Source organism: Protopterus annectens, chromosome 3.part1, assembly GCF_019279795.1.
Source record: "Protopterus annectens isolate FY-2018-M chromosome 3.part1, PAN1.0, whole genome shotgun sequence".
NCBI lineage: Eukaryota > Metazoa > Chordata > Ceratodontiformes > Protopteridae > Protopterus > Protopterus annectens.
The window spans coordinates 883,297,633-883,322,805 of NC_056732.1; positions in this window are offsets into that span (position 1 = coordinate 883,297,633).

Below are 25,173 nucleotides of genomic sequence, written 5' to 3' on the forward strand. Positions count from 1 at the left end.
TGTCTCTTGTACCATCCTTTATACTGCACACATATTGTTCTCTGTGTTTCTGTCTCTTGTACCATCCTTTATACTGCCCACATATTGTTCTCTATGTTTTTCTTAATATGCTCATGCAATATATATCACAATCGTCCCCCCTTGCAGCCAAAAGTCACTTCTAGTTATACATCCTACCTCTGTTTGTGACATTGTTAAAACTCCTTCTCTCCCTTTAAAATGTGTATCTCTTTCATCAGAATAGGTCTAAACATTTTTATCTCTTGGGATTAAACTCTAACATTCTTTTAGTGTGCTTTATTTCTCCTCTATTTTGTTCAATATTATCCATCTATTTCTTACTTTCTCCACCATTAAATCAGTCTAAAATGCTGTTTGTGTGCCTTGTCATCATAAGGTATGAATGTTATCCTTCTCAGTTTCATTGTCCACTATCACTAAAGGTACCATCTCCCTTAAATTGTCTTTTATTTCTTTGTTCTTCACGTGTACCAAGCTCATTTCCATTTACCTGTTCTATCCTGTCTTGGATCTATTACCATTGTTAAGATGACTGGCCAATTATCTCAAATGTATCTGACCAGAATATCTCTCTATGTCACGTTCACCTGGTTCCCCTCTCCTACAAGAAATAATGTAACCTGCTGCCTTGTTCATCCTCTGTCTTTAAAAAAAGGTGACTGATATCTTCCCCCTGCATGTCCTTCCATATATGTAATAAATTATATTTACTTATCTTTTCCTTCAACTACTCCAGTGATTTAATACTGTGTTCCTTTATATCATGAAGCATATCTAATTCAGTTCTCAAAGCAACATTGATATCTCCCCCCATTACTTCTGTCTTTTCCTTCCACTAATTCTTTCCACTTACTGAAAAAAAATCCTTAAAAAATGTCTTGCAATTATTTGTAGCACATATATTACCTATCACAATTGTATTATTCAGAAGTATTCCAGTCCATATATTCCACCTCCTCATTATGCTTATTTTACATAATTCAGCAAAATTACCCTGCACCAGCCACCCTATATGTAAATTCCTGCTTCTGCAGTTTGTGCATCTCCCTTATTTTCACTTCTGCCTCCTGAAATACTACTACTTCAGCTTGGAAAGAGATATACATTTTTGGCCCCATCTACTGCAGAGATGATCACAACATATGATGAAAGAGGCAAGCTGATTTAGAGAATCTCTAGGATTTTTCTGCCCTCCTGTTCCCAACTTTCCAAAAGGACTTTCTTTCTCCTTATCTAGTTTTGGCAAAAAAAAAGAGTAAATTGCATCCACAGAATTTAAATCAGACATTGGTGAGGGGGGGGGTTCCAAAAAGAAGTCTCAAACCTCCCAAAACTAAGGACAGTCCATTACATCTGAATGACTATTCAAGCGACCTTTTGACTCCCTCCCACTCTGGCCTCTTTTCTCTTCTGGAAAGTCTGAATCTCCATTTTTCTTTTTGGCAAATGGGTCCTGAAAATCATTCATCAAAGTTACAGATGACAGTGGGAGGAAATTCCTCCTTTCTAGGGTTCATTCTTCTTTACGCAGATCAGACTCGTTTGTTTTCACCTGTTCTTTATCACATGCTTTCCCAATGATTGATAGGACCAGTTCCTCCTTCCCAGTTGGGGAAGAGATTTTATTTAAGGATGTTTCCAGTGCCAAAAAACACAATGCTTAGAGACCAGTTCTGGATCTTTTGTGGTAGTGCCCAATTTCAAAATGATTTCACTTCACAACTTGTTATCTCTTCTTCCTCTTTATAGTTTCCTGGTAACACTAGACTTTAAATGCTTATCATCAAATCCCTATTCATCCAGATATGATGATTCTTATGATTTTGTGCATCTGGGTCACATTATCAGTTCTTTGCCTTACCCTTTGGACTATTCACTGCACCAAGAGTTTTCACAAAGTGTCTAGCCCTTATTATTGCTCAATGCAGGCTACATGATATCCACATTTTCCATATTTAGATGGTGTGTGTATCTTTGCAGAGTCTTTTTCAAGATATCTGTAATCTCTCTCTTTCTCTCTTGGGTGAGAGATTTCTTGCACAAACTGGGATTCCAAGAGAACATTCAACAATCTTTCCTGAGTCCCCACACAGTATTGTAATCCTGGGATGCCAGCTAGACACCTCATTTCAGATGCTTTCCTCCAACAGTAATACATAGATATTTATTTAGATCTACTTCTAAGGATAGGTTAAATAGGAGGAAGATGAGCTAAAGTAATAAACGAGCATTTGTATGAAATTCTGTGCAATGCCAAGGGCCTGAGAAAATTTTTGAATAATTGCAACCCATCCTGTTATCTGACAAGACAGAATATATCAACCTCACAGATCCTTCGACAATGGAAAGAAGAGGCTTTGTATAATGGTGGCAAACAATAATTTCCAAAACAGTGAAGGAAAAGGGGAAGGGAGGATTGCTTGGTAAATAAATGGGACAGCATGTAAGCTGAGGTAAGAACAAGAAAGAATGAAGAAGGTATGTATGCTAGCAGTACGACTATAGGCAGAGAGTGAGGAAAATGTCTAAAGGGACTCCATCTGCTTTTCTCTGGGCACATCAGTAAAGGATGGCAGATTGTTGTTGAACAGGTTAAAGATGAAGCAGAAATTAAGTACTACTGATGGGTGACCTTAATCTTTCAGTTTCTACATCTACTGTGAAAGGAAACGGTTCCTGACAGGAAGACTGAATCAGAGACGTTCATGATGCTGAGACATGTGCTCCACTGGCCAGCAGTGGCCACGCTAGAGAATGATTTATTATAGGCAGAACAGTGAGTACTAAAGAGGCAGATACAACAGTGCAGTATTATTAAGTCAGAGACTCTGAACAGCTGCAAGTGGAGATGCTCAAGGAACTAAGACAATGGGAAGAAGTTCAGGGGATAAACATGTTGTGAAAAAGATCACTAGACATAATTCTGAAAGGAATGCATGAGCATTTGGCCTAAGCATTCAAGGTAAAGTTCAGGAGGGGACTAAACAGACCATAGATGTAAAGGTAGAATTCAGTAAGAAAAGAAATCATTTGGAAGAAGGAATTAAGTAGGAGAGTAAAAAAAAAAGGGCCTGTACATATCAAGGAGGGAATCAACTAACATATAAAGAATGCAAAGGGTAATTGGAGTTTAAATTAGCTCAGGGGTAAATTGTGGATGGAAGTAATTTTTCACAAAAATGTCAGAGTAGGAAGAAGACACCATCATATTCTAATTTGACATGGATGGAGGTTAAGGATGACAAAGGCATCACAGAACTGCTGAACAAGTTCAATGTCATAACTGTTAGGAGATCACATACCCTTTGTACCCATTGCACATCCCTTTTGTAAGTGTACATAAGATTAGTTTTGTGCATTTTTATGTTACAGCAAATATGTAGTGTACAGCATGCACAATGGTGTATGTTACAGTAATATCACATTTGCACAGCATTATGCTGGTGTAGGTATACTGTGTCAGAAAATTAAATTTTCTACTGCAATACTGTGATGTGCCAGCCATATGAAACTAGCCATGCATGAATATTTGTATGAATGACAACTAAGGTCATTTGTCCCATGTTCTTGACAAAATGATGATATTGTATAAGAGTAACAGAGTATGATCACAACAGTAAGTAATAGAAGGTGTCCATGCAGTTATCATGGTCAACTGTAACAAGAATATGAGGTCACATATCACTCATATTATATAACAACACAGTGGACCATTTACGCAACCAATGATGATATAGGTATATGACTGTCAGTATACAGCATAATTACATAGAATCACCATCATGAAGTATGCCTATAAGGTAGGAGGACTGTATGTAAGGGGAATACTGCAGAAGTGTGGCAAACATATCCATGTATACTTGTGTGCCATAACACATCATCAAAATATGGACAAAGTGATGAATGCAATCAGCTAACTATTGCACTATTGCTGCATGATAATGTCAGTTTCTGTTTGGTATGGCACAGATGTTTGCATCTCTTATACACAACACAGAACTAATAAGCAGCAGCTTCAAATCTGTCATAAGCATAGATGCATCACTATTTGTAACAAAGTCACTGATAAACACATGTGCAAAGTCAGGTAAACATATTTCAACACTTCTCAGGACCATGAAAAAGCGGCACAGAATTCATGCATGTGTACGGGAATGACAGGGAAGTGCACAAATATGAAATCACTTGAAAAGATGATGTTGCGACATATGCAGCACATATAAGTGTGGCACAGACACAGATGTCTGTGACACTGGCATGAAATTTACTTGATCATGTTATGCCTTAATAGTGCACTGTATTTCAAACAATGTTGATATATGCGCAAGTACTGCACACAAGCAGATTAAGCAGTGCACATCATGCGTAACCTGCTTGACTGCAAGGAATGTGCATCATACTAATATGCAAAAGAAATGTATCAAGTATGCAACTTTGTTAATCAAGTGTTCAAGTATAACTCATGAGCGGTCAACAGGGATTCACTGACACATGCATGTGTATGCCATGTGCATATGTATACTTTGTGCATACAACTGTTGGCAACATATAAATGCCCTCATATGAGGAATGTGTCAAAGTAGAGTGATGCACAAATCACAAGTATGGAGAAATGTAGAAGATTCTCATGCATAGACACAAACACTGGGGTGCAGGATAGACTGAAGCAAATGATACATTTCTCAACCTTCCATAGAAACATCTAAGGAACAAATCAGTTAAAATGCCTCCTAATGCGCATGTAATTTGCCATAACAATTCACTCCAAGTATGGAAGAAAACACTGCCATGCTAACCATGCACACTATTATAGGTGCTCACAGTTGTATGAGAATTTAAATTGTTCATAGGTTTATAGGTGCATACTACAATAATTGCCACTAGGGCTAATATAAGCCTAACCATGCATCCTAGATGTGACCCACACATTTGATTTACATAGGAGGTGACTTAATAACTGCCACTATCCATTAGAGACAAAGGCACCAGACCAGGGGTGATTTTCTGTTTACCCATCCTTTGATCTAAGTGGCACTTAAATAGGGACAGGGAGGAACCTTGCTTCACATGCATAGGGAGCCTCTTCCAGAGAAAGAGAATTTTCTGAGAAACATATCTGTCTCACCAACATGTCCTATTTATATTGCAAGCAAAACATAGGCATTTACTTCTAATGCTGTCTGTTTTGTGGATAAGCAAAAGGGTCATCAAAACAAGGTCCAGCGATGACTTGTATGCCAGACAAAGATCACCTCCTAGAAGTCTGTATGACATTGAGTCAAGAGACAAGGCTTTGAGCTGATCAGTGTAGGACATTGTGTTTACACCCTGTATTCTTTTTGTAAGGAACCTTTGTGGACATTCCAGTTGCTGCATGTGTCTAATCAGGTACATACCGAAGGGGGCTTTATACTCTATGTCGTGTCTGATGAGAGCCTATTAAAGTAGTATGATGATGTCTCTGGGCCTAGATGCCAGGCACTTGCTTATAGGTTGAGCAAAACAGAAGAATTTTCTTACTACCTTGGGCACATGTTGTTTGAAGGCTAGGTTACTATCTACATGTGTTCCTGGATCCCTGACTAGTGAATCAACTTTTAGGGTGTTTTATTGATGATGTGGTTACCTGTGGTGGCCAACTTCCCAAAGGTAATACAGTTCATTTCTTGGCATTGAGTTTTAAGCCATGGCTTTGACACCAAGTGTTTGTCTGTGTTAGTCCTTCCTGAAGGGTGTTCTCATCTTGGGGCATTCAATGTCTGCTCTCGGTTTGCAATCATCTGCAAACTTGGTTGGCCAGAGGCCTTTGACATTGGTTTTGGCATTCGAGAAGTAGATGCCAAACAGGAGTGAACCTAGCATAGAGCCCTGTGAGACTCAACTGGTGACTGGCATCTTTGTGGAGGTGACTGCACTGATTTTAATCTCATGAGTCCTAAAGGTGAGCCAGGTAGCTATACAGCATGTTATGAATGGGTTCATACCTAGTTCTGTAAGTTTGTTGACAATGCCTGAGTGGGGCTTTGTATCAAAAGTTTTAGTCAGATCTAGGTAGGCAGTAAGCACCCTTTTCCCCATATCGATTGTCATACTCTCACCTCTCACTCGATCATCTGGAGGGAAGAAACAACTACGTCAGGATGTTGTTTATTGACTTCAGCTCAGCATTTCGTACAGTGGTTCCAATGTAGCTTATTGACAAGCTTGTACATCTTGGAGTTAGCAAGCTCATGTGCAACTGGATCCTCGACTTCTTGATGAACAGACTTCAGAAAACATGTGCGGGCAGCAACACCTCAGAAAGCATAATACTTAATACTGGTAACAAAGTCCAAAACCAAACAAGTAAATCCAAATAAAGGCAAAAGCGACTGGAAATGACTCGAAGAGACTCAAAAAGAAATAGCGTACACTGTTTAATTGTCCACTTTCATCCACAGACTTCATCAGAATAATGCATACAAAACAATCAAAGTTTAAATAGATGAAAAATCACCATAGAAGTTAATTGAACTTAATTAATCATGTTAATTCAAAAATAAGTACCAATGCATTTAAAAAGACAGGAACACTGTCAAGTGATGTGAAGGCAAACTAAATCGTTGCTTTTGTTAACTTTAAGTTTCCTGTGTTTAAGGAAGCATTTTACATTAATGGCCTCGTTGAGGCCAGGAGGACAGTCAGATCTCAATTTTATTTGCCAATAAGTCTCCCTTTGGAGTAGAAAATTCTTGTAGTCCCCCTCCCTCATGTCTTTATAACAAACTTCCAATATTGAAAATGAAAACTTATTAAAAGAGTGACACACGAGACTGTTTAAAAAGAGCGTTTTTGTCATCTTTAGTTTTAATACAATATAAATGTTCCCTTATTCGGGTTCTTAACTGCCTGGTCATCATACCAACATAAAAGGCGGTACAAGATGAACACAAAGCAATGTAAGCAATGCCTGAAGAACGGCAGTTCACAAAACCAGGAACAGGAAAAGTCCTGTTGAAAGTAGCCACTGAGATGTATGGTCCAGTTAAAATGTACCTACATGTGTTACAATCATGACAACAGTTCATGCCTCTTTTACTTGTGGAAACTCCACAAAAGGTATTTTTACCTCTTTCCAAGATCTTTTTTAAATTGAAGTCATTCCTATGGACAAACAAAGGTCTGTCTCCTAAGACGTCATACATTTCAGCGTTCCCCCTAATAACTCTCCAATTATTTGATATGATACTCTGGATACGCTGACTGTCAGAGTTCATCCCTAATGAACATACAATGTTTGGGTTCGGTATGTTACTATTGTTGGTGTTCTTAAAAGTCAAATTATCCAAATGTAAACTTAATAACGGTGAATAATAGCTAGTTCGTTTGTTGTAAATGTCAGTGGTGGTTTGGATTAAATCTGGTTTTGGGTAGCCCCTGTTAGAAAACAAAGTAATGATGAAACAAAACTCTTGAAAGACGTCAGAGTCTTTAGATGTCATACGACTTGCCCTGATAAACTGTCCTTTTGGAATGTTGGAAATAATATGTTTTGGATGCCCACTTTTGTAGTGAAGGTACCCGTTGTTAAAAGTCTTTTTCCTGTAGATACAACTGTGTATCCTATTTTCCTCAGGGTCCCACCTCAAATTAACATCCAAAAAATTAGTGTCAATACCATGGCCACCAATAACGAACTTTAGATATGAAGAACAAGAATTGATGTCAGTGAGAAAGGTATCAATAACGATCTCCTTACAATCTAAAATAAAAAACAAATCATCAATAAAACGACAGTAAAACAAAATTTGATATTTGTGAACTAAAAATGGAATAAATTGACGTTCCCACAATGCCATGACAACATTGGCATAGGCTGGGGCAGCCGAGGACCCCATAGCTACACCTCTTTTCTGTCGATAGTAAACTTGTTCAAACAGAAAAAAAATTGTTCTCTAAAATAATCTCCAAAAATCTACAAATCAAGTTAATAGTACTTTTAGAAAAACCAGAATAAAAATTAGTTAAAAAATTCCTCACAGCTTCAATACCCTCGTCTTGGGGAATGCAGGTGTACAGTGACACCACGTCAACAGTTAACATAATGTGCCTATTGGGATCAAAACCATTTGAGGAAACAAAATGGATGACCTTTGTTAAAAAGTGCCATGAGTCACGAAGAAAAGAAGTTTCATGGGTGATGACAGGACCCAATAAAGCGTCGATGACAAGTGCCAACCCTTCAGTAATGCAATGAGGTGACGAAACAATAGGCCTGAAGGGTGGATTTTCAAGGGATTTGTGAGTTTTAGGGATTCCAAAAATAACCCCAATACGTGGCTCGTCAATAACACAAAATTCATAAAGCTCATGACTAATGTCCCCCTCCATAAGTGCTTCATATAAATATGAGTGTATAGAAAGTTGACGCTTGTGGATGTCAAAAAGTGTAATAGTCTCGTATTCATCAGTGTTTTTCAGAAGCTTCAATATCCCTTCTGTATAGGCATCTTTTTTCATAATAACAATATTGTTGCCCTTGTCACTCTTCATAAACCTCAACCTGCTTCCCATAGACTGTAAATTTTTTAGGGCTTTACTTTCAGAACAAGAAAGATTTTGTTCACAGTTGAAGGTGTGAGATAACAAAAAACCAATATCGTGCAAACAATTTTCTTCAAAAATTCTAATAGTGTGCTGTAATTTAGGACAAAAAACAGAAGGTTTAATGAAAACCTGATTAGAAATGGTGACATCATGCAGCAAATAGTGTAAATTAAGTTTCCTGGCGTACTGCTTGATGTCAATAACAGTTCTAACATAGTTGGCTCTTGAACGTGGGACAAAATTAAGCCCAAGTTTCAAAATGTTCATTTTATCAGGTGAAAAAACGTAGTCAGTCAGGTTGATCACACTAAAGTAGCCGTGTCCAACTTCTAAGTTTCCTCCCCCGACGATTGCGAACTCAGAAAAGTTCGACTTCGGGTCAAAACAGTTTTTGTTGAAGCTTGATGTTTCTTGTTGGGAAAAGAAGAAGGCACCACAGCATGAGCTGATATAGAACCCTGGTTAGGCATATGTTTGGATTTAACAACCGCATTGTTGTCGATAGCGGTTAAAAAATTGCTGTCAGATGTTAAACTAGAGCCTGAATCCGGAACAGGAGTGACGCCTTCAACACAACTGTTAGGCGTTTTGTTGTTACTGTTACCCCCAAAAGAAACAGAGTCAGATTCTCGTGCTACTGCCGAACCCAAAGTGTGCTCAGCAGGACTGACGTTTTGTTTGTGATCAGTACTTGATGACATTTTACTAGCCCAGTTGGTAGTGGGTTTAAAAACAGTTTGATTAGTAGTGTTGTAACCCCTGTTGGTTTTGTTGGAAGGAACAAAGTTAAAATAAGCAGAGTCATTCTCGTAAGCAGTGATGTCCCGTAACAGTTTGTTATGTTTTCTATTGATGTTGTCTGCTGAAGAATGTTCGAGTTCCTGAATGATGGTATCAAAGAACTCTCCTAAAACTATTGTCATCCAATAGTTCTTTAAAAAATGACTCTAAATTAACGATTTCCTTTTTTAATACCTCCAGTTTGCCCAAGTTGTTGTCGACAAGAAGTTTTAAAAACCGTAAACCGGCTTTGTTGAAAAAGCCGGTTAAGGTTTTGAAAAAAAGGTCTCCAGATTGAACTCCGTTGGGGCATTTAAAAAAATGCAACCCTTTCGGAACAATGTGTAACTCAAGGCACCGTAAAAAGTAACAGTTTTCTAAATGAATGGAATTGTACCTTTTGAGCAGTTTAAATAACTGCTCACGCTTGTCCTGAAAATCTTGATGCCGTAGTAACCTCTTTGATCCGTCAACTTTACCAAGAGAACCAAACGGGTTTTCAGCACGGTCAAAAAAATGACTCAAAGTCACCCGACCAATAATGCGCGATGTAGTAGATCCCAAATCCTTCACTACTGGAGGTGGATTGTCAAAACAAATGACTGTGTCAAGTTCATGAAAGGAACCAACAGGACTAGATATTTTAGTAGTAGGTTCCGCAACATTAGCCTTGGTGATAAGATACTGTAACGAACTCTTGATGTCCGTTAAAGCCCCGATGAGTAAAGCACTCAGGTTAACAGCCTCAGAGGAGGGCGTGGGGTGAATACTAAGATTCAAAAGAGGATCTTCAGCCGCCTCAGCCATGAAACTCACAAAAACCAGTAACAAAGTCCAAAACCAAACAAGTAAATCCAAATAAAGGCAAAAGCGACTGGAAATGACTCGAAGAGACTCAAAAAGAAATAGCGTACACTGTTTAATTGTCCACTTTCGTCCACAGACTTCATCAGAATAATGCATACAAAACAATCAAAGTTTAAATAGATGAAAAATCACCATAGAAGTTAATTGAACTTAATTAATCATGTTAATTCAAAAATAAGTACCAATGCATTTAAAAAGACAGGAACACTGTCAAGTGATGTGAAGGCAAACTAAATCATTGCTTTTGTTAACTTTAAGTTTCCTGTGTTTAAGGAAGCATTTTACATTAATGGCCTCGTTGAGGCCAGGAGGACAGTCAGATCTCAATTTTATTTGCCAATAAGTCTCCCTTTGGAGTAGAAACTTCTTGTAGTCCCCCTCCCTCATGTCTTTATAACAAACTTCCAATATTGAAAATAAAAACTTATTAAAAGAGTGACACACTAGACTGTGTTTAAAAAGAGCATTTTTGTCATCTTTAGTTTTAATACAATATAAATGTTCCCTAATTCGGGTTCTTAACTGCCTGGTCGTCATACCAACATAAAAGGTGGTACAAGATGAACACAAAGCAATGTAAACAACGCCTGAAGAACGGCAGTTCACAAAACCAGGAACAGGAAAAGTCCTGTTGAAAGTAGCCACTGAGATGTATGGTCCAGTTAAAATGTACCTACATGTGTTACATGTGTTACAATCATGACAACAGTTCATGCCTCTTTTACTTGTGGAAACTCCACAAAAGGTATTTTTACCTCTTTCCAAGATCTTTTTTAAATTGAAGTCATTCCTATGGACAAACAAAGGTCTGTCTCCTAAGACGTCATACATTTCAGCGTTCCCCCTAATAACTCTCCAATTATTTGATATGATACTCTGGATACGCTGACTGTCAGAGTTCATCCCTAATGAACATACAATGTTTGAATCTTAGTATTCACCCCACGCCCTCCTCTGAGGCTGTTAACCTGAGTGCTTTACTCATCGGGGCTTTAACGGACATCAAGAGTTTGTTACAGTATCTTATCACCAAGGCTAATGTTGCGGAACCTACTACTAAAATATCTAGTCCTGTTGGTTCCTTTCATGAACTTGACACAGTCATTTGTTTTGACAATCCACCTCCAGTAGTGAAGGATTTGGGTTCTACTACATCGCGCATTATTGGTCGGGCGACTTTGAGTCATTTTTTCGACCGTGCTGAAAACCCGTTTGGTTCTCTTGGTAAAGTTGACGGATCAAAGAGGTTACTACGGCATCAAGATTTTCAGGACAAGCGTGAGCAGTTATTTAAACTGCTCAAAAGGTACAATTCCATTCATTTAGAAAACTGTTACTTTTTACGGTGCCTTGAGTTACACATTGTTCCGAAAGGGTTACGTTTTTTTAAATGCCCCAACGGAGTTCAATCTGGAGACCTTTTTTTCAAAACCTTAACCGGCTTTTTCAACAAAGCCGGTTTACGGTTTTTAAAACTTCTTGTTGACAACAACTTGGGCAAACTGGAGGCATTAAAAAAGGAAATCATTAATTTAGAGTCATTTTTTAAAGAACTATTGGATGACAATAGTTTTGGAGAGTTCTATGATACCATCATTCAGGAACTCGAACATTCTTCAGCAGACAACATCAATAGAAAACATAACAAACTGTTACGGGACATCACTGCTTACGAGAATGACTCTGCTTATTTTAACTTTGTTCCTTCCAACAAAACCAACAGGGGTTACAACACTACTAATCAAACTGTTTTTAAACCCACTACCAACTGGGCTAGTAAAATGTCATCAAGTACTGCTCACAAACAAAACGTCAGTCCTGCTGAGCACACTTTGGGTTCGGCAGTAGCACAAGAATCTGACTCTGTTTCTTTTGGGGGTAACAGTAACAACAAAACGCCTAACAGTTGTGTTGAAGGCGTCACTCCTGTTCCGGATTCAGGCTCTAGTTTAACATCTGACAGCAATTTTTTAACCGCTATCGACAACAATGCGGTTGTTAAATCCAAACATATGCCTAACCAGGGTTCTATATCAGCTCATGCTGTGGTGCCTTCTTCTTTTCCCAACAAGAAGCATCAAGCTTCAACAAAAACTGTTTTGACCCGAAGTCGAACTTTTCTGAGTTCGCAATCGTCGGGGGAGGAAACTTAGAAGTTGGACACGGCTACTTTAGTGTGATCAACCTGACTGACTACGTGTTTTCACCTGATGAAATGAACATTTTGAAACTTGGGCTTAATTTTGTCCCACGTTCAAGAGCCAACTATGTTAGAACTGTTATTGACATCAAGCAGTACGCCAGGAAACTTAATTTACACTATTTACTGCATGATGTCCCCATTTCTAATCAGGCTTTCATTAAACCTTCTGTTTTTTGTCCTAAATTACAGCACACTATTAGAATTTTTGAAGAAAATTGTTTGCACGATATTGATTTTTTGTTATCTCACACCTTCAACTGTGAACAAAATCTTTCTTGTTCTGAAAGTAAAGCCCTAAAAAATTTACAGTCTATGGGAAGCAGGTTGAGGTTTATGAAGAGTGACAAGGGCAACGATATTGTTATTATGAAAAAAGATGCCTATATAGAAGGGATATTGAAGCTTCTGAAAAACACTGATGAATACGAGACTATTACACTTTTTGACATCCACAAGTGTCAACGTTCTATACACTCATATTTATATGAAGCACTTATGGAGGGGGACATTAGTCATGAGCTTTATGAATTTTGTGTTATTGACGAGCCACGTATTGGGGTTATTTTTGGAATCCCTAAAACTCACAAATCCCTTGAAAATGCACCCTTCAGGCCTATTGTTTCGTCACCTCATTGCATTACTGAAGGGTTGGCACTTGTCATCGACGCTTTATTGGGTCCTGTCATCACCCATGAAACTTCTTTTCTTCGTGACTCATGGCACTTTTTAACAAAGGTCAACCATTTTGTTTCCTCAAATGGTTTTGATCCCAATAGGCACATTATGTTAACTGTTGACGTGGTGTCACTGTACACCTGCATTCCCCAAGATGAGGGTATTGAAGCTGTGAGGAATTTTTTAACTAATTTTTATTCTGTTTTTTCTAAAAGTACTATTTCCTTGATTTGTAGATTTTTGGAGATTATTTTAGAGAACAATTTTTTTTCTGTTTGAACAAGTTTACTATCGACAGAAAAGAGGTGTAGCTATGGGGTCCTCGGCTGCCCCAGCCTATGCCAATGTTGTCATGGCATTGTGGGAACGTCAATTTATTCCATTTTTAGTTCACAAATATCAAATTTTGTTTTACTGTCGTTTTATTGATGATTTGTTTTTTATTTTAGATTGTAAGGAGATCGTTATTGATACCTTTCTCACTGACATCAATTCTTGTTCTTCATATCTAAAGTTCGTTATTGGTGGCCATGGTATTGACACTAATTTTTTGGATGTTAATTTGAGGTGGGACCCTGAGGAAAATAGGATACACAGTTGTATCTACAGGAAAAAGACTTTTAACAACGGGTACCTTCACTACAAAAGTGGGCATCCAAAACATATTATTTCCAACATTCCAAAAGGACAGTTTATCAGGGCAAGTCGTATGACATCTAAAGACTCTGACGTCTTTCAAGAGTTTTGTTTCATCATTACTTTGTTTTCTAACAGGGGCTACCCAAAACCAGATTTAATCCAAACCGCCACTGACATTTACAACAAACGAACTAGCTATTATTCACCGTTATTAAGTTTACATTTGGATAATCTGACTTTTAAGAACACCAACAATAGTAACATACCGAACCCAAACATTGTATGTTCATTGGGGATGAACTCTGACAGTCAGCGTATCCAGAGTATCATATCAAATAATTGGAGAGTTATTAGGGGGAACGCTGAAATGTATGACGTCTTAGGAGACAGACCTTTGTTTGTCCATAGGAATGACTTCAATTTAAAAAAGATCTTGGAAAGAGGTAAAAATACCTTTTGTGGAGTTTCCACAAGTAAAAGAGGCATGAACTGTTGTCATGATTGTAACACATGTAGGTACATTTTAACTGGACCATACATCTCAGTGGCTACTTTCAACAGGACTTTTCCTGTTCCTGGTTTTGTGAACTGCCGTTCTTCAGGCGTTGTTTACATTGCTTTGTGTTCATCTTGTACTGCCTTTTATGTTGGTATGACGACCAGGCAGTTAAGAACCCGAATAAGGGAACATTTATATTGTATTAAAACTAAAGATGACAAAAATGCTCTTTTTAAACACAGTCTAGTGTGTCACTCTTTTAATAAGTTTTTATTTTCAATATTGGAAGTTTGTTATAAAGACATGAGGGTGGGGGACTACAAGAATTTTCTACTCCAAAGGGAGACTTATTGGCAAATAAAATTGAGATCTGACTGTCCTCCTGGCCTCAACGAGGCCATTAATGTAAAATGCTTCCTTAAACACAGGAAACTTAAAGTTAACAAAAGCAACGATTTAGTTTGCCTTCACATCACTTGACAGTGTTCCTGTCTTTTTAAATGCATTGGTACTTATTTTTGAATTAACATGATTAATTAAGTTCAATTAACTTCTATGGTGATTTTTCATCTATTTAAACTTTGATTGTTTTGTATGCATTATTCTGATGAAGTCTGTGGACGAAAGTGGACAATTAAACAGTGTACGCTATTTCTTTTTGAGTCTCTTCGAGTCATTTCCAGTCGCTTTTGCCTTTATTTGGATATAATACTTAATACTGGTGTTCCTCAGGGATGTGTGCTAAGCCCTCTGTTGTTTACCATCGTCACCCATGACTATTCTGCAAAATACAACATCAATCACATCATTAAGTTTGCAGATGTTACTATGGGCCTCATCAAAGGGGAGGATGAAAAAGCTTACAGAGATGAGGTCTACTCATTGACTGGTTGGTCTGCTAAGAACAACCTTGACCTGAATGTCAATAAAACAGAAGAAATCAATTTTGACTTCAGAAAAAGGTCAACAACACACTCAGTGCTCATGATAAATAGTGAAGAGGTAGAAAGGGTCAAATCTACAAAGTTTTTTGGGGTACACATTTTGGAGGATCCCTCTTGTACTGTGAACACTGAACAGTTGGTCAAAAAAAAAACACCAGCATCTCCACTTTCTCAGAAGGCTCAAATAAGCAAAGCTCCCACCTGCTGTTCTCACTACATTCTACAGAGGAGCAGTTGAGAGCATTCTCACTAGTAGCTTCACAGTTTGGTTTGGGAACAGTACAATACCAGAAAAAAAGAAGCTACAGAGCGTGGTGTGGGTTGCTGAAAAAATCATGAGCATCAACTTACCATCAATCCAGGATCTCTTTGGAACAAGAAGCATTACATGCGCATCCTAAATAATTTGTGACCCCTCTCACCCTGCACACAGCTGATTTACACAACTGTCTTCAGGCAAGAGATATCAGAGTATGCGCTGCAGGACCACCAGATACTTAAACAACTTCTACCCAGTGTTCAGAATTATAAACTCTGATACCAATCACCGATTATTTAGTCAGTAATCATTCACAATACATAGTTAAGCTGAAAAGTGTGCAATATATATATATTTTCTCATTCTTTGATGTAGCAATATATTTTCTTATTCATGTGCAATTGCCTGCTGTTTGCCAGATGCAGATGAACAGAGGAGGCCAATCTTAACGTGCACGCCTACTCTGTCATGCTGCTATGTACAGTATTCTTCTTATGACTGTCTGGGAGGGTTTGCATGTTTCTTCTGATTTATTTATCCTTCTGTGGTTCTTGTATTGAATATCTTTTTAAATTTAAATGTTATTCTGTTGTTCTTGTTATCCTTGCTTCCTATGTACTCTCTGGTGAGTTGATATTTGGAATTTCTTTTAGGCTGCACTTTTGTAGTCCTAAATGACAATAAAGTTTACTTTGATTTTTGACTTTTGATTTTGACTTACTGACCACTTTAAAGAAGTCCAGCAGGTTCTGTAAGCATGACCTTTTTTGACAAAGCCAAACTGTGGTTGATCCAGTGTCTGGAGGTATCTTATGTCCTTGCTGATAATTTCTATGATAATTCCTTCCATGACTTTGCAAATAAGACTAGTCAGACTAATGGGGTCTGTAGTTTCCATAATATGTTGAAGGTCCTCCCTTATGAAGAGGATAACTGTTGCAGTCTTCCATTCGTGTGGCATAAAGCCTGTTTTAAGACCATGGTTAAATATTGATTCCAGGGGTCTTGATAAGTTGTATTTTAGACCGTTCAGGAGGCATTCTGGAATGTTATTGCGACCCAGTGATGCCATGTTTTTGGTTTTAGTGATATCAGCCAGTACATGCTCCCTAGTTATCATTGGAAAGGTTATGTCTGAGGATATTTTGGGGAGATGGCTGGGGGTGAGAGGGGGGTAAAGCTGGAAATGAATCTGTCCACTAATGGGTTCACTATATCCCAAAGCTCAGTGAATGTGGCACCATTAACCACCAGTTCAGCACATGGCTGTGCACTACCCTTGAGGTTTCTGACATAGATGAAGAAGGCCTTATGGTTACCTTTCACATGAAAAGCTACCTTACCCTCAAAGTTGAGTTTAATTGACCTAATTATTCCTTTTAGTTGGAATTTAGTTTGATGAGAGAATTTTTATCTTTATGGAAATTCATTTTCCTGATTTTTGTCATAATTTCTTTCCTTTTGTTGCATATCAGTACAGTGGCACAGCAGATAGCATTGTCACCTCACAGCAATAGGTTCCTTAGTTTGGTTCTTGGCTGTAATGCCTTCTGTGTGGAGTCTGCTTGTCCTCCCTGTGTTTGCGTGGGTTTCCTCCCACATTCCAAAGACATGAAGTAGGTGGCTTGGACACACTACATTGGCCATAGGTATGAGGGAGTGTGGTGTGGAAGAAATACTATGTTAGGGCTAGCCACCCTGTGGTGTACATCTTGGCCATAGATGATTTTCACTGTTGAAGTGACACCTTGACCCCATATGGGAAAAAGTGGTTGTGGATGGATGTTGTATATCCTGTTTATTTACTATTTATTTATTTTGCATTTGTTTACCGGGATAGTCCGACTGGATACATGTCCATTTTCAGCGGAGGCCCGGGAAGAAAAGTTCCACATAGACAAACTTATATAGATTACACAGAAGTTAGCAAACAATTATAAAAACAAAGTGATTATATACAATGGGTTAGTAGTGTTCCCTAGTAGGGACTCACAATTCTCATGGTCAGACAATTAAAAGTAAGAGACATCAGATTGGAAGCAGAGCTTGGTGATGTAGTTACAAGTTATGATAATTGCAGAATATGCTTTTAGTTTATAACTTAATCAGGGTTGGCACATGGGCATAGCCAATTCACTTTGAGATACTGTTTGAGGTTTTTTCGAAGAGACTTTTGGAGGATTGTAGGGTTATATAGTTTGGCAATGAATTCCAGGTTTTGCCAATGAAGTTGGCAAACAGGGATTCACCAGCAGAGTTATTAACTTTGTGGGTTTGGAGCAGTAGTTTATCGGCTGACCGTAGGGATCTTAGGTTAATCAGTTATTACTTCTGGTAGGTACAACAGCCTCCATATAACCACTGATGTGTATTTACACAGTTTCTGAGAGCAAATCAGCATAGCTTGCTGTGTTCTTGGGGTTTGGAGGGGCATTTAATGTTAACAAACCATCACTTAAGGAAAGGCAATTTACTTTGGGATAGTTATTTTATTTATTTATTTTATTTTATTTTATTTTACATTTGTTGACCGGGCTAGTCCAACTGGATATATGTCCATTTTCAGTGGATGCCTGGGGAGAAAAGTTCCAACAAACACAAAAAAACACAATATCATTTATAATATGAGACATTTACAAATACAGTTAAATTTACAGATAAAAATACTGACAACCAAACAAAACGAAAAAATGAACTGCAGACCTGCTGGCAAAAAAAACAAGTAAACCAGAAGCCAAAAATTTAGCGCTTTCATCCACTGTTTAATACGTGAACTTCCTCAGAAACATTTTCAAATGATTTCCAGTTCCTTAAATAACTCACTAAACAGGAAATGACATCATGACCATCAAACTGAAAAAAATAACAAATGTGATTTTCTACATAAATGAAGTATTATCATAATGATAACAAATAAAAAAAATATATATGTATATATATATATATATATACAAATGAATGTATATACACATAATACACATACATATGTATAAATGCAAAAATACAGTCATAAAAATGCAATGCAAATTCATGCTGTGTGAATAGCATAATAATCAACTTGAGCATATGAAATGCGTATCCAAAGACCTCTCCCATGTAGACACAACAAACACATGCATACACACACCGCACACACACACACACACACACACAAACACACACACACACACACACACACACACACACACACACACACACACACACACACACACACACACATATGCACATATAGACATGTACCCCCACACACACACACACACACACACACACACACACACACACACACACACACACACACACACACAAACATAGAGCCAAACAGTCACTATAAAAATATAAAATACACGTGAAAAAAAATATATATAAATATCGTAGAAAATATATGACAATATAAAAATAATGATGATATATACACACAAGTACACACACCAAAATGTATATAATATAATATATATAAAATGTAATATATGTATAAAACAAAAAAATGTATATATATATATATATATATATATATATATATATATATATATATGAATAATGTAAAGCATATCATGTCTCTGAAGGGAATCAGAGTGATATGAACATGTATTTACAGACACTCATCTCATTCATTACATTTTGCTGTATTTCTGTAAACAGAATCATGGAACATTTCAGCTATGGTTAGCCATTCAAAACATTTTGTAATAAAAATTTAATGTAAGAGAATACTTTTTTTGTCATTAACAGAAAAGTAGGTAGCTATATACACTCTCCAGTAGGTAAAAGAAAAATAACTAGTTTATACAGGTATGGAGATAAATACTTTGAGAAAATCGAGGTAGTTAGTCAGGGTTAGAACAAGGACATAGCCATTGTGATTTAAGGTATGGCTTCAATTTGCTTTTAAATAATGTTGTAGAGGGAATGGTGGTTAGGTCTTTTGGGAGGGAGTTCCAGGTTTTCTCCACTGTATTGGTGAGCAAGGAGTCACCAGCCAAGCTGTTAGCTTTACCTATTTGTACAAGTAGTTTATTTGATGAGGTAGGGTCTTGAGGTTATTATAGGGGGTGATTAAGTTAGCAAGTATAGGTGGCTAGTAGGTTGGTACAGGATCTTGTGGACAACTATTAACTGGTTGAATAGTATTGTATTTGGCAGTTCTAGCCATCCTAGCTGTTTAAGATTATCACAATGATGGGTTCTGAAGGCAGACCCAGTTGCAAATCTGGTAACATTATTGTAGAAGATAGCTAGCTTGTTGATGCTGTTTTTACATATTTTTGTATATATAGGCGAGGCATAGAGAAGGGTAAAGATTAAGTGGATATGGGCAATGGTGGTCCTGGCTAGTGGAGTCAAAAAGGATTTAATCCTGTATAGGGATCCTCATGTTTTGTTGACTGTTCTTATAGTATTATTAATATGGGAATCAAAGGTAAGGTTGTTGTCAATTAGATCCCCAAGATGTTTAGTAGTACAATCAGGAGATATAATGGTGCCATTGCTAGATGTGACAGTCAAATTAAGTGGGGAGGCCCTCCAGGTGGGAGTAAATAGTAACAGTTTTGTTTTTGGGATTCAGAATGAGGCATCAATGTAGAAGCCATTTCTCCACTGTGTTAAACACATTTTGTGTTATGGACTGTAGGACAGATGGTGAGATGGCAGAGCATATTAACGTAAAAGCATCCATGTATTGGATACAAGTAGCTTGAGGTATAACAGAATATAGGTCATTTATAAAAATAGAGAATAGGAGGGGGCCTAATATGGAGCCTTGAGGGACACCAAGGGCAATTGGGATGATTGGAACCATTGAATAGCCAGTGTGTCTTGACACAGGTTTTTGAGAATACTAATGAGTAAGTGGTGATTAACCATATCGTGAGAATATTCATGAGTAAGTGGTGATTAACCATATCGTGAGAGTATTAATGAGTAAGTGGTGCTTAACCATATCGTGAGAATATTAATGAGTAAGTGGTGATTAACCATATCGTGAGAGTATTAATGAGTAAGTGGTGCTTAACCATATTGTGAGAATATTAATGAGTAAGTGGTGATTAACCATATCGTGAGAATATTAATGAGTAAGTGGTGATTAACCATATTGTGAGAATATTAATGAGTAAGTGGTGATTAACCATATCGTGAGAATATTAATGAGTAAGTGGTGATTAACCATATCGTGAGAATATTAATGAGTAAGTGGTGATTAACCATATCGTGAGAGTATTAATGAGTAAGTGGTGCTTAACCATATCGTGAGAATATTAATGAGTAAGTGGTGATTAACCATATCGTGAGAGTATTAATGAGTAAGTGGTGCTTAACCATATCGTGAGAATATTAATGAGTAAGTGTTGATTAACCATATCGTGAGAATATTAATGAGTAAGTGGTGATTAACCATACTGTGAGAATATTAATGAGTAAGTGGTGATTAACCATATCGTGAGAATATTAATGAGTAAGTGGTGATTAACCATATCGTGAGAATATTAATGAGTAAGTGGTGATTAACCATATCGTGAGAGTACTAATGAGTAAGTGGTGCTTAACCATATCGTGAGAATATTAATGAGTAAGTGGTGATTAACCATATCGTGAGAGTATTAATGAGTAAGTGGTGCTTAACCATATCATGAGAATATTAATGAGTAAGTGGTGATTAACCATATCGTGAGAATATTAATGAGTAAGTGGTGATTAACCATATCGTGAGAATATTAATGAGTAAGTGGTGATTAACCATATCGTGAGAATATTAATGAGTAAGTGGTGATTAACCATATTGTGAGAATATTGAGTAAGTGGTGATTAACCATATCGTGAGAGTATTAATGAGTAAGTGGTGCTTAACCATATCATGAGAATATTAATGAGTAAGTGGTGATTAACCATATTGTGAGAGTATTAATGAGTAAGTGGTGCGTAACCATATCGTGAGAATATTAATGAGTAAGTGGTGATTAACCATATCGTGAGAATATTAATGAGTAAGTGGTGATTAACCATATCGTGAGAATATTAATGAGTAAGTGGTGATTAACCATATCGTGAGAATATTAATGAGTAAGTGGCGATTAACCATATCGTGAGAATATTAATGAGTAAGTGGTGATTAACCATATCGTGAGAGTATTAATAAGTAAGTGGTGCTTAACCATATCGTGAGAATATTAATGAGTAAGTGGTGATTAACCATATCGTGAGAGTATTAATGAGTAAGTGGTGCTTAACCATATCATGAGAATATTAATGAGTAAGTGGTGATTAACCATATCATGAGAATATTAATGAGTAAGTGGTGATTAACCATATCGTGAGAATATTAATGAGTAAGTGGTGATTAACCATTTTGTGAGAATATTAATGAGTAAGTGGTGATTAACCATATCGTGAGAATATTAATGAGTAAGTGGTGGTTAACCATATAGTGAGAATATTAATGAGTAAGTGGTGATTAACCATATCGTGAGAATATTAATGAGTAAGTGGTGATTAACCATATCGTGAGAATATTAGTGAGTAAGTGGTGATTAACCATACCGTGAGAATATTAATGAGTAAGTGGTGGTTAACCATATCGTGAGAATATTAATGAGTAAGTGGTGGTTAACCATATCATGAGAATATTAATGAGTAAGTGGTGATTAACCATATCGTGAGAATATTAATGAGTAAGTGGTGATTAACCATATCGTGAGAATATTAATGAGTAAGTGGTGGTTAACCATATCGTGAGAATATTAATGAGTAAGTGGTGATTAACCATATCGTGAGAATATTAATGAGTAAGCTGTGCTTAACCGTATTGTGAGAATATTAATGAATAAGTGGTGCTTAACCATATAGTGAGAATATTAATGAGTAAGTGGTGGTTAACCATATCGTGAGAATATTAATGAGTAAGTGTTGGTTAACCATATCAAAGGCTTTCGAGAGATCAATGAAGAGGGCTGAGGATAAAGTCTTGTTGCGATTCTTATTAATACAGTCTGTGAAAGATAAAGAGCATAGGTGGTGCTATGAAATGGTCTAAAACCATGTTGGCAGTTGGCTAGTAAATTGTTTTCTATTAGGTGGTTTAACAGCTGCTTATGAATGCATTTCTCCATAATCTTTGCCAGTGGGAATAATATGGCTATAGGTCTATAATTTGATAATTCGTTGGAGTTACCACCCTTATGCAAGGGGATAATGTGTGAAATTTTCCAGATTGATGGGATAGTTCCTTCGGTTATAGTTCTATTAATCAGGGTGTAAATTGGGTAGGCTATGGCTTTTGCAGCTCTTTGCTGATATTCTTTGGGTAATAGGTCTGCGGAGAGGGTGGTAGGTTTAAGCTTATGTAAAAGGGTGCAGACAAGGGATGAAGAGACAGGCTGAAAGTGAAATTATGGGGGTGCATTAGTGATGGAGGTGGTTGATGATGATGTATCAGGGGATAACTGATTGGCCAGAGATTGAATGGTCTCTGTGAAAAAAAAATGTTAAAGGTATTGGCTATTTGATTGGGATTGTTGTGATCAGAGCCTATCGGGACGGGTGTGAGTGAATGACCTAGGTGTAAGAGTTTATCAATGCCTGACCAGAACTTTTGTGGTTTATGTTGGTGGGTTTGTTGTAGCTCAAAGTAAAAATCCCTTTTGTCTAACAATATGCATTTTTTGTTTAATTTCTAAGCTGTCTAAACTTTAATTGATCTATAGGGTTTTTAGTAGAACGCCATTTGCCCACAGTTTATTTCTAAGGAGGATTTTTTTGTTTGGTAGTTTTTGAGAGCCATGGGGCTGGTTTAGTCCTGGCTGTAAATGTACGTGTTGGGGCATGGTAGTCTAAAATAGCTAAGAATTTTGAATTAAAGTATTTCACTGCTTCCTCTAGAGGTAGGTTTTTCAGGCGTGACCAATCACATGCCAGAAGTTCTTTTTGAAAGCTGTCAGGATTAAAATTATTTTTGGTCCTTATTGTCCTGTAGGCCATTGGGTTTGGAATGTCACTCTTAAATCTGATTATGAAGGTCAGTGAATGGTCGCTTATATCTTCGGGGAGGATTCCTACTTTGTAAGTTTGGTGGTGACTGTTTATGAGAATCCAATCTAAGGTGCTTTCCTTGCCATTACGTTTGTTGGTCCTTGCTGGGGATGTAATGGTTTGGGTAAAACCATATAGGTTAATATGAGTAGGTGGCTGTTCTCAGGAACAGCTCTTCCAGTTATATAAAAGTCTCCAAGAAATATGGTGTCTTGGGGTAGGTATTAGATAGCTAACTAAGGCTATCCTCTAGGGTGCTAGAGTTATTACCTGGGGGAAGATAGACACAGATGATGTAGATGGAGTTATGTTTATTAAGTAGTAGTTTGGAAATAAGGATTTCAGCCTTATGTACTAGTGGAGGTTGAGAATCTATAGGGGGTCACCTGTAGGCCAGATTTATATAGAATAGCTACTTCACCACCCTTCTTAGCTTTACGGTCTAGCCTCAGGATATTGTAGCCGGGTGGAATAATCTCATTATTATGTGTAGCATTTTTGAGCCATGTTTCAGTAAGACATAGGATGTCAAATGGATGTACATCCACAAATGCATGTAGGTGGGTAACTTTATTATTTATGCTCTGAATATTGAGATGAGCTATAAAGAGTAAGCTAGAGGGTCTGGCGAGTAATTGTGTGTTAGCAGGCATTGGGGTGTGGGGCTCTGAAGTTGTGGTAGAATTTGGTTCAGGGTTTGGGTGGATATCACCATATATTAAGGGGTGAGATTGTACTCTCATTATAAGCTTCTATCTGTAAAAGGATTATGGAGTTGATTTTAATTTTGAAGGAGATGTTTTTATGGTCAGACTTTTCCTGGGAGGGGGGGGGTGCAGGATTCTCCCACATTTGAGAGCATGAGGTTTAGTATGTTGGAGCCTCTACTGGGAGTATTCACTATTTGGTGAAAAGTGTTTGTATATTATGAAGTCCAGGAATCTCTGAGCCTGTAGATTTGAGGCAGTGTAGGATTGCTAGTCTATAAAGAGTAATTATAGTCTGCCATCAGCAGAGTATTAGGTTGGATGGTAAGTGTCTTCACTAAGTCCAAGTCTGCATTGTGAGCTTGACAGGGCATTGAGGGTGATCTACAGCTGGCAAGGATATGGTATTGGACTGTGTCTATGGTGAACTGCATGTGGAGGAACTCCAGCATGTCATCTTGTTTGACTGCCCTAGAGGTATGCTTATCATTAATGTATATTACGATATCGCAACCTTTATTCCTTGTCTGTGGAGCTACTGGTCTAAAAGTGTAGAGGGCTCTTTACATCATGCATCAGTAATTGAACAGATGTCTATATTCTCTATATGATTGCATCAGATAACTGATACAGTGAGAGGGACTGCAGAGATGGGCCACATATTTTCAGCATTGTCACTGCTTATGTTATATAAACATGATCCTCAGACAGGAAAATTTCCATGTTCAGCATGTTGTGACAGTGCCATCAATGGCCCCGGTACCCATCCACCCAAACGTGTGACAGAGAGACATGCATAGTTGATAGCACAGCACTACAATACAAATCAATGGAAACCACTACTACAGCCTGCAAATATGTCTTATGGTGTCAGACACTGTAACTGACAGTGCTAACAATCAAGAGCAGTAATGCTGCTCCATGACAATGTGTTGGCCAGCACAGAAACTGTGGTCAGTGAGTGGAATGAG